At 33.7% G+C, this 7,071-nt stretch overlaps 1 pseudogene; it reads right to left on the bottom strand.

Moving 5' to 3' along the window:
* Nucleotides 1-4,054: 4,054 nt before the first annotated feature.
* Nucleotides 4,055-5,576, bottom strand: LOC149148599 (BAHD acyltransferase DCR-like; annotated as a pseudogene).
* Nucleotides 5,577-7,071: the final 1,495 nt, after the last annotated feature.

Here is a 7,071-nt window from a genome sequence, read left to right as displayed (position 1 = left end):
ATGCAACATCATGATATCAAATTTAAGATCATTCGTTAGTCCTTAAATTAATTAATCAAATTCTTCCTTAATCATTTCAATAAAAAAAATTATTATATTTGACCGTTACTATTATTTTAACCATTTACTCTCTCCCCGAGTCTCTTTGCCTTTTTAAATTTCCCTCATTTTATTTCTTTAATATAATAATAATTGAGAATCCTAAAATATATAATTATTTTTTTATTAAATAATGATCTGCAATTTTCCTAATAGATTGTGTATTTTTCCTGATAGATTGTGTATTTGTACCATCTCTTTTCATCTAACCATATTAAGGTTTATTTTTTTGACTTAACATCGATATGTTGTGCACTTTAAAAATCCCACATATTCTCTTTGTGATCATTTAACTTCTCTTTTTCACCAAAAACCAAAAAGCTCTTACACTATCTACAACAAGACATTTATACAAAAATATCACTATTACTTAATGGTATATTTTCTTATGACCTCAAAATAAAAATAAAATATATAAAAAAAAACTAAAAAATAATAAATAAAAGTTAGAAAGTAATACAAAATCGGATGCTGTAAATATTTTATATTTTGGCTAAATTATTATAAAAATTAAAATTAAAGTTAAATTGTTGAATTTTGATTTTTTTATTAAATTTTGGTTGAATTAAAATAAAAATTTAAGTTTAAAGTCAAATTGTTATATTTTGATTTTTTATTAACTTGTGAGTCATCTTTATTTTCATAACATGGCCGAAAACTATGGTTCATCAGTACCACATGCCCAAAAACTATAACTTATTTCACAATCAAAATAATTTAGTTACCATAACATAGGCCAATACCATGGCTCATCAATTCCACATGCCAAAAACCATAATTTATTTTACAATAAAAATATTTTTACAAGAATATGACGTATTCTTACCTATGATGACTTCGTTACCATAACATTGGCCAATAATGCCCAAAAACCATAACTTATTTCACAGTCAAAATATTTTACAAGAATAATGACACGATTCTTAACTATGGATATTCACGTGGATATTATAACTATGGGCCAATACCATAGCTTATCAATACCACATGTACAAATAAATTATATTTTAATTAATTTTATAACATTTTTTAAATAAAATCTAAAAAGAAAAATATTATCATTACTTTTGAGATTCTGATAAAACTTAAATCAAACTTTCAATCAAATTAAAAATGAGAATACTTTTTATATAAAATGTGAAATATATATAAATAAATACTGTTACTAAAAAAGCGTCATAGATTCATCCTAACTAAAGATCTAAAGATCAAAGCCATGAGAGCAAACAAATTGACTAACAATAAGAGAGCAAAGATAGTGCATGAATGTTTAAGTTTTTCATTATTGTATATTCTTTATATGATTGACCCAAAATATAGCTTAATATTTTACAACAATTGAATTTCCTTAATTTAGATACTTTCTTAAACACAACATCATGGTATCAAATTTAAGAGAGAGGAAGGCAAGAGGAGGTGCACGGAGATAGTGACAATAATCTAGGGTAAAGAGAGAGGAGGGTGAAGAGAGAGGAGGTTGAGAAGAGAGAGAGGGAGGGAGAGAGGAGGGGCAGGGAGATAGTGATGATACTCAAGGGAAGAGAGAGAGTGATGGGGGACGAGATAGGGTAAGAAGAGAGAGTGATGGGGGAAGAGATAGTGACAATACTCGAGGGTGAAGAGAGAGAGAGGGAGGGTGAGAAGAGAGAGAGAGGGAGGGCGAGAGGAGGGGCAGGGAGATATTGATGATACTCAAGCATAAAGAGAGAGAGTGATGGGGGAAGAGAGAGCAAGTGACAATCGAGAGATGGGGAGAAAGTGAGGGAGAGAGGAGGGAAGAGAGAGAAGAGGAGAGGAGAGGAGAGAGATAAGGAGAGAATGGGAAGAGAGAGAGAGGGGGAGACAAATAGCTTGAGGGAAGAGACATGAGAGAGCGAGGGAGATAGTGATGGAGTTAGACAGAAGAGAGAGAGAGTGATGGGGAAGAGAGACCATGGTGGGAGAGAATGACAAAGAGAGATGACTCAATTGAGAGGAGAAAGAGAGTGAGAGAGAGATGGAGTTGGAAGGGGAGAGACGAGGGAAGAAAAAACACACAGAGGGAGAAAGGTGGAGAAGGAAAGAGTGATAAGGGAGAGATGGAAAGAGTAAGAAAGAAAAGAAAGCGAAATGGAAAAAAGAGAAAATAAGAAAAGACACATTATTACAGTTATAAATATTATGATAATGATGATGATGGTTAACGTCTGCTGAGACCAAATAATGGTCTATCAGACCTAAAGAAACAAATCATTTATTTTGATTTAAGATTTTATTCCTATGCTCAAACAGTTTGGAGAGAAGCCTCCCAAGCTCACTATAATTTTGACATTGTAAAAGGCTAGGAAGGTCAATATTGTAACAAAGATTGTGAAACTGAGATCTAATGTGGTTGTACGTCGGGCACTCTAAGAGAAATGGTTTTCATCCTCGATGTTCCTATTCTCACATATATGGCAAATCCTTTCCATCCATGACATTTTGGATATATAATATTAATTTAATCTAAAATCTATCCATCCTCCATACATTTCGTAAATCCGTCCTTATAAATTTTAGTTTTATTCAGTAAATGTAACCCTATACGATGCCATGTGCGGGAGACTATCGTGTAGAGAAATTTTCAAAATAACTGAACAAACGACGCTCCTCATCATTCACAGAACATTCATAAACCCGGTTGAACCATAAAATATGAAATATCCAGTGGTTACTATTTTAGACACCCAAAACTCATCTGGTTACTATTTTAGATACCCAACACACTGTGCGCATTCAACCATACAGGAAAAATGGGCTGATCATTGTTACCAAATTCGAATTCGATTCGATACTGAAAAAATTTGACTCTATAAAATTCAATACGGAAAAAATTCGACATTATACATCTTACAAATACTTAAAATTCTTTTTTTAAATATTGGATTTATCTTTTTTTTTTTTTCTATTTTTTTATAAGTCTTATCCATTGTAAATGAATTTTGCCATTTTATAATTTTTTGTAATATAGAAGTTACTGTGTTTCTATTTTTTTTTAAAAGTTGTGGATTTGGAAGCTTACCATTTTATATCTTTTATAATAATGAATTTTTCCATTTTATAATTTTTTGTAATATAGAAGTTACTGTTTTTCTATTTACTTCTGTATAAAAATTGTGGATTTGGAAGCTTACCATTTTATATGTTTTATAATTTTTTATAATATTGATTTATCTTTTTTATTTTTATAGGAGTTATTCATTTAACACGATATAGAAATTAGATTTTTTCTTTTTATAAAAAAGGTACCAATTTGCAACCAATTCATTATTTCATAATTCTATTTTAATAATTCTTGTTAAAATAAAAGTTATATTTCTTTTAGTTATAAAATGACATCTTGCATTATCATTTATTAACCATAAGATTTATTAACCATAATCTTTGCCATTTCATAGATCCGAAAAGTTTTTGAACCGTAAATGGAAAGCTAAAAATCTCCGATCAAAATCTGCCTTCACCCCTGCCCCTATCTCTACTACATATCTCTCGGTAAACTAGGTATGCGCTTGCACCCGACTATATCCCTGTTTATGGTTATAAAAATGGAATGAAATTGAAACCAGAGTCTTTGGTGTCGGACGGGGGAAAGCTGGTGCAACGAGTAACGAATTGTTCCGTTGCTTATTAAGGTTGCACCGGGGATCGAAATTGTTACAATTAAAAATCTGCACTGGCCTTAATCCGTTAATCCATGAACCTATAATTGTGAACCTAATATCTAATACACCGTATCGAACTCGAATTGACGTATTAATTCGCAAATCGAATCGAACCGACGAATCAATTTTCTCCCAAGCTCACTATAATTTTGACGTATTAATTCGCAAATCGAATCGAACTCGAATTGACGTATTAATTCGCAAATCGAATTCCTCGTCTACATGCAATCAAAGACATATAAAACAAACAAATAATAATAGAGACGAAGGATCTTCTAACGGAAAAGAAACTGTGCGTCCGTCTCCAAGGCAGCCATGAAATGAGGCACAAAACAGATCTCTACATCAACACCTCCAACCCCTTCCCTCGCAGGATATGCAGACATCTTGCCATCAAACTTGTTTGCCCACCCACTCCTTACACACACCGACCGTCCCCATCCAAAGTCATTGTCATACACTGGAAACGTTGGAGAGCTTCCCATCATCACACTGTTATCGCGGATCGTTCTATCCAGTTTCAGAACAGTGGGGCATTGATTATATTTTTGCAGCTCCGCCCTGATGTTTCCATCGCGGTGTGGCCGTATGATGCGGTGCAGCAAGCTCGCTGCAGAACGTATATCGCAGGCCAGGAGCTCCCCTGCGGTGACTGTGGTGCTAACGAATTGGATGGCGTTGCCGAAGTAAGAATAATGTAATGGGGGTATCAATCTGGGTCGGCAATTCACCGCGAGCTTGAAGGTCGTCGGTTCGTGGGTAGGCAGGGCACGAGCCCGTGTGATGGCCTGCCATATGTGAGCAGAGAGTGCCTGGAAGGACGAGATTGTATTTTCCTCCTTTGAATTCTGCTGGTTAGCTCTGTCCTTTAGCCTCGAGATCGTCTCCTTGCTGAAGTGAAATATTTTTTCGGTAAGCGCAGACGGGGTAAATTTCTGGATCGTTTGGGTTATGGACAGGTTGAGAGCTATGCGGGAACCCTTTATGTCGAAACACCGGCTGTGAAGTGGTGGATGAGAGATTGTGGTCTCTCCTTTGCAGAGAAGTCCCATCTACCACCGCGTGGTTAATTGTGAAACCTATAGCAACTCCATCTCTCAGCTTCGTAACCTGATCATAATCAAATTTAGAATGTAACAAAGAGAAAGAGGAAATCGGTGAACTAATTCCCTGAATTCTGATTTTTCATTGAAGGAAAGGAAAGAGAGACATTTTGCCTTTCGAAAATGATAGGGACAAAGCCTCTCCCAGTATTTGAGTTCTTGATAAAAGATGAGTAATACTTTTAAACACGACATAAGGAATTTTAGAAAGGGCATGAACTCACCTGGACCACCAGCAGAGGGAGAAAATGACCGTTAAGATTGATAGCGCCATCTAGAGCAAAAAGCTGGCGAACGACCGGACCGACCTCCGGCCCCGTTATTTCTTGAATTCCTACATCTGACGCGGATGCTTCGATCAACTCGGCGCCGGCATCGTTGCAGTCGATGTACAGAACACCATCAGAGGAAGTGATGAGCCTTCCTGCCAACGGGTAGAAGTGGACGAGTGCTTCTGACAGGCTGTTCTTGAGAAGCTCCACCGCCCAAACGAATTGGGCATCATGATCGGCGAAGGGCATGTGGTATATGAGACCCTTCTGAATATAATCGCAGCAGAGCATCTGCAAATCAGAAGGGCAGAGCTTCAATTGTTGGGGCTGCGAAGGACGAGCTGGGATTACGGTTGACGTTCGGTCCAGGCGAACCTGTCGAGCAGTGGAGGAGATTTGAGGTGCAACAGACATAGCGAAAAGCCGAAATGCTTGCAACGATGAGACAACTTTTATAATTCAGTGTGATGAGAAGGGGAAGCATTAAATAGGCCAAGCCCAGATGGTTTCGATCGGCTGAGCACAACGATGATAAATAATATGATTTATTAATTATATTCTACAAACGAATGATGATAATACTACACGAGACCCGAAAGGTAGAAGCTGTGAAATATTAATTTTTAAATAAAATTTAATAAATTATATTTATTAAAAGTAATTTGACAATTTAATCTCTATAATACGTGGCTCTGAATGAGTTGGTTTCCTCCGGTCGCGAACGACTGTGTCGTGAAGGATGTGCCCAAGAATAACATTGAATATATATATATATAATTTTTTGGTAAATAAATATCAGTATTATCATTTTAATGGCTTTTAAAATATTATCGTTTAAATGAAAAATAAAGTAACTATTTTATAAGCGGTGGCATTTTACTCCGTAATTATTTTTATTCTTTGAATTTATATGATAATTTCTAAATATTATTATTTTGATAGTATAATTATTAGTTTCAAACAATTTTAAATAATATCTATATAATAAATGCTAATTTATATAACAATCATTAAGTACACTTATCGTGATTGTGAGGGGTGACCTCACACATGTTTAGATATAATTAAATTCTAAAATATAACAATTTTAATATTGGGTAGAAAATGAAATTCATAAATTATATTTAATATTATTTTTTGTTTTACTTTAAAAAATTATGAATAATATAATATTTAAAAAAAATTATTTTAATATTCAAAATATTAAATATTAAGAAAAATTATAATCAAAATAAAAATGAATATATATTTATTTATTTAATTGAGGTTTTTTTCTTATTTTATCTTTTTTTCTTAATATTATCAATATTTTATTGGTTGAATTGAGGCTTCTGTGATCCATATTAAGTATGAGAGATTTTTCGAAGTAAATCACATTATGAAATATTTGTGATGGGTCATCTTCAGGACAAGTTGAAGAATAAGAGCATGGCTGCGTTTTAATAGGGAGAGTAAATCACATTATGAAATATTTGTGATGGGTCATCTTCAGGACAAGTTGAAGAATCAGATCATGGCTGCGTTTTAATAGGGAGAGCAGGTCTTCCAACAGCTAAGATTAACTAAGGAACGGCTATAATCGACTGGACTAACGGTTATATTTGACAATGTAACAGCTAACTTTGACTAGACAATCAGAATGCACATGGACTAAAAATAAGGACATGGACAAATTTATTTATTTATTTATTTTTTATGAATTAATATCTATTATTAAAATATAGTGGGTTCTGAATGTTAAATTAAGGATTAATATTAATATTAAACATTTTAACTTAAATATAGTAACTTTTTTACTTAATTATTAACATTGTTATTATAAGTTAGTTAAACATTATAATATTAAAATGAAATATTCGTAAAATCATTAATTTAACATTCAAAACCCACTAGCCCCAAGAGTTAGCTCAATCGGTC

The sequence above is a fragment of the Pinus tabuliformis genome, chromosome 9, assembly GCF_031772625.1.
Source record: "Pinus tabuliformis cultivar Carrire ecotype Pingquan chromosome 9, CPIR1, whole genome shotgun sequence".
Lineage (NCBI taxonomy): Eukaryota > Viridiplantae > Streptophyta > Pinopsida > Pinales > Pinaceae > Pinus > Pinus tabuliformis.
This window is presented reverse-complemented; position numbering and strand designations above follow the sequence as displayed.